The following is a 12,297-nucleotide window of genomic DNA, read 5'->3' as shown; positions in this document are numbered from 1 at the left end:
ATCATTTATTTTTGCCAACAAAATAAAATTTTTGCCAACAAAATAAAATTTTTGCCTTTATAACTTTCAAAGGACCCTGGGGATGGTCCTGAACTATTAGCCCCGGATAAGGGTCTTCTTCTCCTGGTTAGGGTTTGCATTTCTTCCATATGTGGTGCTCTTCTAGGCTGGGCCACTTCCTCAGAGCAGGAGAGAGACTGGGTGAGCCATCTGGAAAAAGTCCCTGAGGTTATAGGCCACCACTTCCCCTTCCTGCTCTATTGAAAAGTAATGCCCAGGCTTGGCCAAGGCCTCCCCGGCCAAGCCCTCACCGGCCCCCAGGTTGGCCCTTTAGTGACTACTCATCGAACACTTTCAGATGATGCCCAGAAGAAAGTCCTAGGGAAACCTCTGGGTTGGGGCCTGATTCATGCACTGGTAGCAACAGTAGCAATGCAAACAACACATTTGGGTAGGCAGAGCCTGTTGGTGTAAGTGAAGATAAATTTAGCTTCAGCTTTGTAATGCTGACAGGAACATGCCAAGAAACTCACTTTTCCTCAGAAGCAACTTGTTGTTGCCAAATATCCTGTTCCTCTGACTGCCGAGGGGGGTCCTTGTGTCTTCTGTGCCTCCGTCCGGACTACGGGCACCAGCTGAACTTCCCCTGGATGCAGAAGAGAGATGGGGTGCAGGATGGAATTGTGAGCACAAACACCAACACTAACTTTATTCAGAGTTTACTGTATCCTTCTCCCTCTGCCACTGTACTTATTGGGCTTTAGAGAATAGTGAACCTGAAATTTAAAAGGCTTGAACTTAAACCCAGGTCGCAAGTTTATAGTGGTGTCTCATTTTCCATGGCTTTAAAATGAGAATATCACTTGTAGAAGGTCTCTGCGGCTAGTATGAATCCTAAACTGCGCTATGGTCCCCAAATACATCCAACCCTGAGAGACTCTGATAAAGGGTTACTTCATAATGATTATGAACTGCAAAGCCCACTGGGGGCAGCCTCCGGGCTGTGCTGTGCTACCCAGGGGACACCATTTATGTTGTATTTCATATGGATGGTGCCCCCCCCCTTGGGGTAAGCAAAGCATTCACTCTGGATACTATAATGTAATATTTCTACAAAAAACAGCTACCATTTATTGATAAACTATCACAATTATCTCAAACCTGCACAAAAAATGTGAGAAGGACTTATCTCTGTTTTATAGATGGGAAATCAGAGGCTCAGAAAAGGTCAGTCAGTTGGCCTCCCCTCCCCCCAAAAAGTCAGCAGTTGAGGATGAAGGAATAAGGGTTGAAATCTGTTTGCCTGGGAGCATCTGGGTGACTTAGTCAGTTGAGCGACCCGCTCTTGATTTTGGCTCAGGTCATGGACTCAGAGTGGTAAGATCGAGCCCCTCATCGGTCTCTGCATTCAACGGGGAGTCTGCTTGAGATTCTCTCTCTCACTCCTTCTCCCTCTGCCCCTCCCCCTACTCGCATGCACACGTTCTCTCCCTCTCTCTCTCTCTCTCTCTCTCTCCAATAACTAAAATCTGAAATCTGTTTGCCTGACTCAGATATTTGGGCATTGTTCTGTCAGTCTCAAATACTTCAGCAGTAAATGGGTATTCCGTCATTCAAGAGATGTTTATTGAATACCATTAATAATAATAGTCAAACTACTGAACACACATTAGGTACCAGGCTGAGGATACAATGTGGAACAGACTGACAGTTCAGCCAAGCAAGACAATAGCTAATACATTTGGGCTTGGTATGTGACTACATTCACTGAACCACATACCGACCCTGTGAGGTAACTATTACTTTTGTCTCTGTTTTGCAGACAAAGAAGTTCAGGAGGAAAAGTAATTTGCTCAGGATTAGACAGCTGGTCAATGACAGATCTGGGATTTAAATCCAGGGGGTTTAGCTCCAGAATTTGGCACTTAACTCATGTCAGTACTAACGGTGATCATGGAAATCACTATTTCATGGCTGCTGTGATACATGCACTCATGTTAAAGCATAAAACATTGTACTTATTTATTTTTATTCAAAGGTCATTGATCTCTCAGTGTTTATTAAAATCTACATATGCATTTATGTAGATAAGGAAATCTAGGAATATGTGTATACACGTGTGAGTGTTTACATGCACCTGTGTAGATATTCTATACCAAATTCTTAACCACAGCTATCTCTGGGTGGTAGGATTTCAAGCAACTTTTTGGAAAATTATTATTATTTATGATTTTCATAATATCTAATTTTTACCAACAAGAATAATACGTTAATTTTGTTATAAACATGATAACACATTTTGGAAAAATATCCTGTGTACTATAAAAACTAGATTTGGATTTAAAAGGGTATCTTTTAGTGAGGCTAATGGTGGGGGGAAAAAGCTAATGTCCAAAGAGAAAAAAAAGTCACACTGAATCTTTCCATGACTTGTCTCTGAAAAAATACATGAAAATTGAGACCTACAGCCACTACACTTCTCAACTAAACGTTGAAAAACAGTCCTTTGGCTTCAGAAGATGTGATACTATATTCAAATGTCTGATCATTTAACAGTAATCTCAAACCTTTAAATCAATATTTCCCTGTTTAAATCAAACACCGGGAAGGGGCTCCTCTTCATGGGGGGGCATGCTGTGCTATGGAAGAGCAAAGGCTTCCAAACCATTCAGAACTGGGTCCGAATCCTGACTCTCCCACTTCCTAGTTAAAGGAAGCCTCATCTCCCTGAGGCTCCATGTCCACATATGTATATATCATGGAGGATACGTCGGTGCCTCAGGGTTGTTATAAGATTCAACTCCACTGAGATTAAACATCACGTGTGTAAGGTGTCTGGCTCCTCGCTCAATAAATGTTAATTTCTCCAGTGAACTAAACATTTTATTTTGACACAAATGGTCAGATGTATACCACAAAGCATTTTAACCCTCCCCCACCTGCTCTGGAGTAAAATGTGTTAGCAATACTCAGCAGATATTAAGAGAGAAAGAAGTCTAGGAGGGTGTATGTATATACGCATACGTTACCCATACGTGTATATACTATTCATATACCACATTCTTTACTATTGTCTCTGGGTGGCCGAATTTCAAGTGATTTTTAGAAATAGACTCCTATTAAGATGACTTTCTTTTGCACTTGACTCTAAGTGCTAAGGTGACCTCCATGTGTGCTTCTTTGGGGAAACCTCCCTGGTCCCAGTCTACTATTTTCAGATCTGGTTCTGTGGGTGAAAAATGAAGAAGCAGCAGCAGATGGGACAGTCTCCATGGACTTGGGGAACAGAGCTTGAGAACAAAGAAAGAGAAGTCTGAAATTTCCATCCTACGGTATACATTTATCTTCAGATTATTTTCTCTGGCAAGTTTTAAATACTTTCTGCTCCATCCAATAGGAAATAGGACCAAATTTCTCCTTTTCCTTTTTACCAAGTGTGGTTAAATGCATGTATCTGCAGTTGGAGATGGAGGTTGTCTTCTGAGAAGAAAAAGACAGCATACTCTGACTCCTTAAGGGCTAGAATCAAGGAATAAACCATGCTGCTGTAATGTGTGGGGAATAAACCTGTAAATGTAAGAAACCTATGACCTGATAAATGACCTAATTAAACTCAAGTTCTGAATTTTTTACTCCAACACCACCCCCCGCCCCATTTGCCCATTCTTTAAATGACTGACGTCTTCTTTTCTGGAAAGGTGAAACCGTGATCAAGCCAGAACGCTGAGGCTAACTTAGCTAGTCATTATTGCTAATTACTGTTTGAATTCTTTGAAATATAAAATACACACGAAAAAGGCTACATGTTAAGAATGTACAGCTTGATGAATTTTCCCAAACTGAACCCATCTGTGTAATCAGCACCCCGATCAAGGAACAGACCATTACCACACCCCAGAAGTGTCCCTCCTTATCTCTTCCAGCAGTGAACCGTCCCCCACCCACCAAGGATAACCCCTTTCCTGGTTTCTAACAGCACAGATCGGTCCCACCTGTTTTGAACTTTATAGAATCTTTCAGTTTCGGTATGTCTCCTTTTTTTGTTTTTTTGGTCTGGTTTCTTTCACTCATCATGAGACTCACCCATGTTGTTGTATGGAGACTGTTAAACATCCTTGCTGTTTAGCAATCTGTTCTACGTGTAAAATTTCTCTTTCTCAGATACTCGTTTTCAACACATAAAAACCCTTGTGTCCTGATGTTAAGGCTTTCTTTTTCCATTTTCCTAAACCCCCTCCCAAATGAAGTTTCCTAAAAGAGTTCAGCAAGGGAACGTTTCACTATAGAAAGGAAGATGTTGGATTCCCGTTAATTCTGGTTTGTTTAGAGTTTTCCACAATGGAAGGCATTAAAAGGGAAGTATCATGCTGCCTGGGAAAGGCATCCACTGTTTATCATCCAAGTGTGCTGGGTCAACGTAACCGGCTTCCTGTGTAATTCTCCAGGAGCTCGAAGACAGGAAGAGACGCGGCCGCCACGCTGCTCCCGTGGTGGTGCCCAAACCAAAGCTGGGGTCTGGCCCGACTGTGACACAGGTTAAACCAGTCTCTGGTGCTGCCCCATCCTGCTTATCACCACCCACCCCCTTATACTGCTCCCTAGCGAGCCTGTGACTGTGGCCCTCTTTTTCTTCAATACACACCACCTAGAAGTGATGGACTCTGGTGGTTTGCAATTGTTTCTCCACTGCTTGTTACCCCAGTTGGGATCTTAGAGATGGTATGAAAAAGGCAATTTTTCTAGTCCATGCCATGACCCTTAGTATGTCGTTGAGTCTTTCTACCAGAGATCCTTGAAGATTATCTTTTTTTTTTTAATTTCAATTGAAATGTAGCTGACTTATAATATTAAATTAGTTTCAGGTGTGCAACATAGTGATTCAAGAATTATATACATTACAAAATGAGCATTAAATAAGTGTATTACAGTATTATTGACTACATTCCCTATGCTGCACTTTTCATCCCTGAGACATATATATTTATTTATTTATTATTTAGTTAGTTAGTTATTTTAAGGATTTTTATTTATATTTATTTAATTTATTTAAATTTTATTTAAATTTAAATCCAGTTGCGTTGCACACAACACCTGGGGTTCATCACATCACATGCCCTCCTTAATGTCCATCACCCAGTTTCCCCATCCCCTCACCCCATCCTCCTCCAGCAACCTTCAGTTTGTTTCTTATGATTAAGAGTCTCTTATGGTTTGTCTCCTTCTCTGATTTCATCTTGTTTTTTTTTCCCTCCCTTCCCCTATGCTCCTCTGTTTTGTTTCTTAAATTCCACATATGAGTGAAGTCATATGATAATTGTCTTTTTCTGGTTGACTTATTTCCCTTAGCATAATATCCTCTAGTTCCATCCACGTTAAGTATCTCTTAAGTAGAAGAATAGGAGTTGACCAACCTAGTAACATAGGGAAACCTAGTGAGAATACGAATCTTCTACGGGCAGTGGAGAGCAATTTGCTATTCCATACTAAAGACTAGGGTCTGCTGGTAGCATTCTTCTGGAACAGTCAGGTCAGTCATCTGCATGGGAATGGGAGGACCCAAAAATCTGCTGCTTTTCTCTGTGCCTCCCTTTACCTGTTTTTTCATGGTCACACTGGGGAAACCCACCTTTCCTCGCTCTTCAAAATATTGGTCATCTCTTTCTTTTTCTTAGGTAATTGTTTAATCAACTTGCCTTGTACAAACCATTTGCTCATACAAATGGCCAACAGGCACATGAAAACATGCTGAACATTATTTGGCATCAGGGATTCATATCAAAACCACAGTGAGATACTGCCTCACACTAGTTAGAATGGCTAAAATTAACAAGTCAGGAAAAGACAGATGTTGGCAAGTATGTGGAGAAAGGGGAACCCTCTTACACCGTTGGTGGGAATGCAAGCTGGTACAACCACTCTGAAAAACGGCATGGAGTTTCCTCAAAAAGTTAAAAAATAGAGCTACCCTATGACTCAGCAATTGTGCTACTACGTATTTACCCGAAGGATACAAACATAGTGATCTGAAGGGGCACCTGCATCCCAATGTTTAGAGCAGCAATGTCCACAATACCCAAACTATGGGGAAAGCCAGATATCCATTGACAGATGAATGGATAAAGATGTGTTTTATACACACACACACACACACACACACAATGGAATATTACTCAGCCATCAGAAGAATGAAATCTTGCCATTTTCAACAACGTGGATGGAACTAGAGGGTATTATGCTAAACAAAATAAGTCAATCAGCAAAAGATAACTATCATATGATTTCACTCATATGTGGACTTTAAGAAACCAAACAGAGGATCATAGGGGAAGGGAAGGAAAAATAAAACAAGACAAAGTCAGAGAGGGAGACAAACCATAAGAGACTCTTAACTATAGGAAACAAACTGAGGGCTGCTGGAGGGGAGGGGATGGAGGATGGGGTAACTGGGTGATGGACACTAAGGGGGGCATGTGATGTGATGAACCCCAGGTGTTGTGTGCAACGGATGAATCACTGAACTCCTCTGAAACTAATAATACACTGTATGTTAATTAATTGAACTTAAATAAAATTAAATTTAAAAATACTTATAAACCAAACCATTTGCTCAACAACAGTGATCATATTGTGCATGTCTGTCTCTCCTAGGGATGTTGGCATATTGACAGAAGATCCTAAGTGTGTAAATCCAAAGAATAAATAGCAAATTTATTGGTTAACATAAAAATAATAATAGGCATTATTTTATAGAGCATTGGCTGGATGCCAGGTACTATGGTAAGATTGATAAATGTACTATCTTGTTTAATCCTCTTACCCTCATCTTATGAACGAAACATAAAGCTCTAGTAATTTTTTCAGGGCCATGTAGCTGATAAGTGACAGAATTGTAATTCAGTTAAAGTCAAATCTACCTGACTCAAGGGCCAAGTTCTCAGTCATAGAAACTCCTTTGTATTGTGCATTTACTTTTCTACAGCAGCAATTGCCATTTTTGCCATTATTTTCTTTGCTCTATCACCTATTGTGAACTTGTTTTTTCTCATCTCTGTCCCTGATGCCATTTCCTCTTTTATTTCACTGAGCATAGCAAACAACAAGTTGTGTAAAATAGTCTTCTGACTCTTCAGATTCACGAAGTAAATCACTGTCTGGAGGAAGGCTTTGTTTAGCTCATGACTTTGTTTCTCTTTTTTAAACAATATTTTATAACTTTTCAACCATATTATATAATTTCTTGTTGCAGTGTACTCGACGTACAATAGTATTTTAGTTTCAGGTGTATAACATAATGTGACATTTATATACATTATAAAGTAATCACCACCATAAATCTAGCTACCATCTGTCACCATACAAAGCTGTTACTTTTATATATATACACACACACATATACATATCACACGTTCTTTATCCATTCATTTATCAATGGACACTTAGGTCACTTCCATATCTTGGCTATGTAAACAGTGCTGCAATGAACGTGGAGTGCATATATATTTTTGAATTAGTGTTTTCATTTTCTTTGGGTGAGTACCTGGAAGTGAAATCACTGGATCGTATGGTAGTTCTATTTTTAATTTTTGAGGAACCTCCATACTGTTTTCCACCGGTTGCACCCAGTTTGCATTCTCACCAACAGCGCACTGGGTTCCCTTTTCTTCCACATCCTCACCAACTCTTGTTATTTCTTGTCTTTTTGGTAATCATCTTTCTGACAGGTGTGAGGTGATCACTCATTGTGGTTTTGATTTGCATTTTCCTGATAATTAGTGATGCCAAGCTTCTTTTTTCTGTGTCTGTTGGCCATCTGTGTGGCTTCTTTGAAGAAATGTCTATTTAGATCCTCTGCACATTTTTAAACAAAATTGTTTGGTTTTTTGATATGAAGTTGTTTGAGTTCTTTATGTATTTTGAATGTGAACCCCTTATTAATTATATCATTTGCAAATCTCTTCTCTTATTCAGTGGGTTGTCTGTTGATTGTTTCCTCTACTATCACAAAACATTCTTATTTTTATGTAATCTCGTGTTTATTTTTACTTTTGTTGTCCTTGCCTTAGGAGACATTTGGAGTTTATTTTTTTATGTGATGTAAGAAAGTGGTCCAGTGTCATTCTTTTGCGTGTAATTATACAGTCTTCCCAACATCACTTCTGGAAGAGGCTGTCTTTTCTCCATTGTATTGGTTCCTCTTTATTACGGAGTGTTTCTTTTCCATACTATTTAGTTTCCAAGTTTGACTTGTTGATTCTCACTGCCAACTGTCATTCACAAATTCAGAAGAGTGTTTTAAGTAAGTCTTACTTATTGAAGCTTCTGAGGACAAGGCCACAGTAGCAGGCCATATGGAGTGGTAACCCTGAACTCACACCAGGTGGGCCACCAGGGTTTCCTTAGCCAGGATGGGGTAAACAGGTCCCAAATCCCATTTCTGAGGTACAGTTGTGCATAGGTAATCCCTCCACAATGCATCTGCATGTCAAGGTTAGGCAACTTAGAGGAGAAAGCCAGACTATGGCAAAGTCTTACTCAGTTGTGGGGCAGGATGGAGCCTTTGTGCATTGTTACAATTACTGAAAAAACATTAAATGATCGTAAGGCATTGAAGACAAGGAGGTTGCTGACATTGCCACTTATTCCATGATCCTCTGAGAATTCCTGCAGCTTCAGTCTCCAATTATGGGATTTTTCGAAACTGAAATAGCCCGGGGAGGATAGCTTTTAGAAGAGAAGTATCCCTGTGATCACATCACAGATGGTGCCCTTTAGCCTGCACAGAGCCCCATGGTGCCGTCATGGGTCAACACTCAACCCACACTTTGCTGCTGCTGAACTCTTGACCCGGGCTGCTTTATACCCAGGTCATTTACGCTACATGGGTGTTTCAGAAGCATTTGTGGCTCCATAGAAGTACACAGAGGAATGTACAGTGACTCATCTTTTAGCCAAATGAGGTCTCAGAAACCTGCAGGGTGACATGGAACGAACACGGGCTTTGAAGTCAGGCTTCGTGGCCTCGAGGTCAGATGTGGCTCTGACATTTACTAGCTCCGTAGTCCTGGACGAGGCTACAAGCTTGTTTACACTTTAATTTGTCATCTGTAAAGCATCTCTGAAAGCCTATAATCAAGATGTCATAGAGTAAGTACTGATTTTAAGTCAGTTTCTCCCATTAGACTAAGGTCCACGGCCCTGGGACTTAGGCCTTGCTCATTACTCTATCCTGCCAAGTGCAGTGTTTGGCAAAGACTAAGTGCTCAGTAAATGTTTATTAAGTTACTAAGGATCTCTATAATAATAATAAAAAAAACACCCTATGGGATTTTTGTTAGATTTGTGTTAAATCTATAGATCAGTTTTCTGAGTATTATATTTTTGTGATTCATAAACATATTTTATTTAGGTTTTCCATAACATTTTCAAAAAAGTTTTATAATTTTTACTATAAAGGCATTGCACGTATTTTGTTAAATTCATCCCTAAGTATCTGAAATTTTTATAATGCCGTAAAAGCCTTTCAATAACAACATCACCTTTTCTAATTCTTTGTGTGGATGCTTAGAATGGCAACTTAACTTTGTATACCGTGTCGTTATTGAGCCACGTTTTGAAGGGTTTTTTTCCCCATTAGCTCTAATAGTTTATCTGTAGATGCGTTGAGGTTTTCTACTCAGATAATAGTATCATTTGCAAATAAAGAGTATTTTATTTCTTACTCTCCAATTCTTGTATTTTTAATTTTTTTCTTTTATTCTTTACTGTCTTGTCTAAGACATCTGGTACGATATTGAATAGAAGTGGAAATAGCAGGCTGTGATCTTATTAGTGATCTTAAAGGGAATGTTCACGCTGTTATACCACCAAGTATAATGCTTGCTATAGGTTTACTTGGTAGATACCATTTATCATGTTATGGAATTCTGTTTCCTATCATTCTAGTTTTTTTTAATGAATGAATGTTGAATTTCATTGGACAATTTTTTTGTGCATTGAGACAATATTTTTTCTTCTTTAATCTGTTAATATGGAGAATTATATAACTGATTTTCTAATGTTAAACCAATTTTGCATTCCTGGAATCAATCCCAATTGGTCAGGGTGCATTATGCAACCTCTTTATTATTTGCATAGGTCACATAGGGAAAATTGAACTCAAGGAAGTACTTGCCCAAGGCCACATGGCCCAAGATTTTTTTAAAAAGCAGATTACAAAAACCTTGATGTTTTGAGCAATTTAAACCGGAAGTAATGAATTGAGCCTAAGAGGTGTTTAGAGGTTACCAGCAGACCACTCCATTCGGAAAGAATCACTCTGTCCCTTGGATAAGGCACATAGAACTAAACTTGCTGTCAGCACTGCTCTCTGGGACCCCGAGGTTCCATTCGTGGTCATACAGGGTCCCCATCACCTCTCTTTTTGTTTTTGTTTTTTTTTTTAGAGATTTATTTATTTATTTAAGAGAGAGTGTGTGTGTGAGCAGGAGGAGGGCCAGAGGGAAAGGGAAACAAACAGACTCTTCACTGAGCAGGGAGCTGGACACAGGGCTCAATCCCAGGACCCTGAGATCATGACCTGAGCTGAAATTGAGAGTCAGATGCTTAACGGACCGAGCCATCCCGGCACACCCCAGTCAACTCTTAAGCAAATCCTCAGGGAGGCTATTAAAACTCTGGGTAAAGGAATTCCCTCCTATCAGAAGCCAGGATCATAAAATTATTTAAGGATTAAAAAATCAGACTTGAGGGATGCCTGGGTGGCTCAGTCGGTTAAGCATCTGCCTTCAGCTCAGGTCGTAATCTCAGAGTCCTGGGATGGAGCCCCGTGTCTATTCTCTCATGTTCTCACAAATAAATAAAATATTTTTAAAAAATCAAACTTGATTACTTCCAGTCAAGTGGCCTTATGCACTTGCTGTTTTTCCATTTCCTTATGTTATCATGTTTTTTATATCACAGTATAAATATATTTCATTCAATGGCCCATTTTGGTAATGAAAGGATTTAGATGTCGAGTGTCCACAACGCATAGGGAATTTTCATATTATCTGTCTTCACACGTTTACCAGAATTCCCCTCTTGGAGTTTAAGAGATTTCTAGCAATGAAGTCACTACCACACCGAGGAATGAAACGACTTAGTTTTCCAAAAACAAGCCAGTTTACCAGTCCTGCAGAAGGCAAAGTTAAACAGCTAGAGAAGCAGCAGCCACAACACCCAGGGGACAGTCCACGTTTGTGTTGTGGGACGCCTATCTTTTCGTGTATTTTTCACCTTTTTTGAGCTGGGCACCTTTCACGCCTCACTGCTTGAGTCTGTACCAAAGTCCCCCAGCCTGCGAGTGACAGGAGGTGACGTCCAAGGCATCTTTAGGCAGTGTCCTCATTTTTTAAATTACTTCTTCAAAACATTACGTATCGGGTAAGCTCCACAATAATCTAAGTCATACAATTTACAAAAATGAGATTTTTGTTGTTGCTGTGTACCGGCTTGTCAGTTTCTTAAAACTGACAAAGCTGAGTGCCGGAGCCGGAGTTGGGGGTGGTGCGCTCTCGGACTGTTTGCAAGAGTTCGAATTTATACTTTCATCTGGAGGATAATGAAATAATATCTGTCAGCATTTCAGGTGCACATGTGTTACCAAACCCAAGTGCGGCTGGCTGCCCATCGCCTGAAAGGCCCTTACTCAAGAGATGAGGTTTCAATTGGAAAGGAGTCTGGGCTTTATGCAGGAGGCCAGCCACCTGGGGAGAAGGCAAGCTCTTGTCCAAAACTCACCTCCCAGGCTTCTGCCTGGCCCAGGGATTTGTTTGTTTGTTTTTTCTTTGTAATTTTATTTTATTTAAATTCAATTAATTAGCATACAGTGTATTATTAGTTTCAGAGGTAGAGTTCAGTGATTTATCAGTTGCAAAGAACACCCAGTGCTCATTACATCATGTGCCCTCCTTACTTCCCCCCACGCAGTTACTCCATCCCCACCCCCTACCCTCCAGCAACCCTCAGTTTGTTTCCAATAGTTAAGAGTCTCTTATGGTTTGTCTCCCTCTCTGACTTTGTCTCATTTTATTTTTCCCTCACTTCCCCTACGATTCTCTATTTTGTTTCTTAAATTCTGCATATGAGTGAAATCATATGATAATTATGTTTTGCTGATTGACTTATTTCATTTAGCATAATACCATCTAGTTCCATCCACATCGCTACAAATGGTAAGATTTCATTGTTTCTGATGGCTGAGTAATATTCCGTTATATATATATACACCACATCTTTATCCATTCATGTGTGGATGGA

The sequence above is a fragment of the Ursus maritimus genome, unplaced genomic scaffold, assembly GCF_017311325.1.
Source record: "Ursus maritimus isolate PB19 unplaced genomic scaffold, ASM1731132v1 scaffold_2, whole genome shotgun sequence".
In the NCBI taxonomy this organism is placed as follows: Eukaryota; Metazoa; Chordata; class Mammalia; order Carnivora; family Ursidae; genus Ursus; species Ursus maritimus.
Note: the sequence above shows the minus strand (reverse complement) of the source record.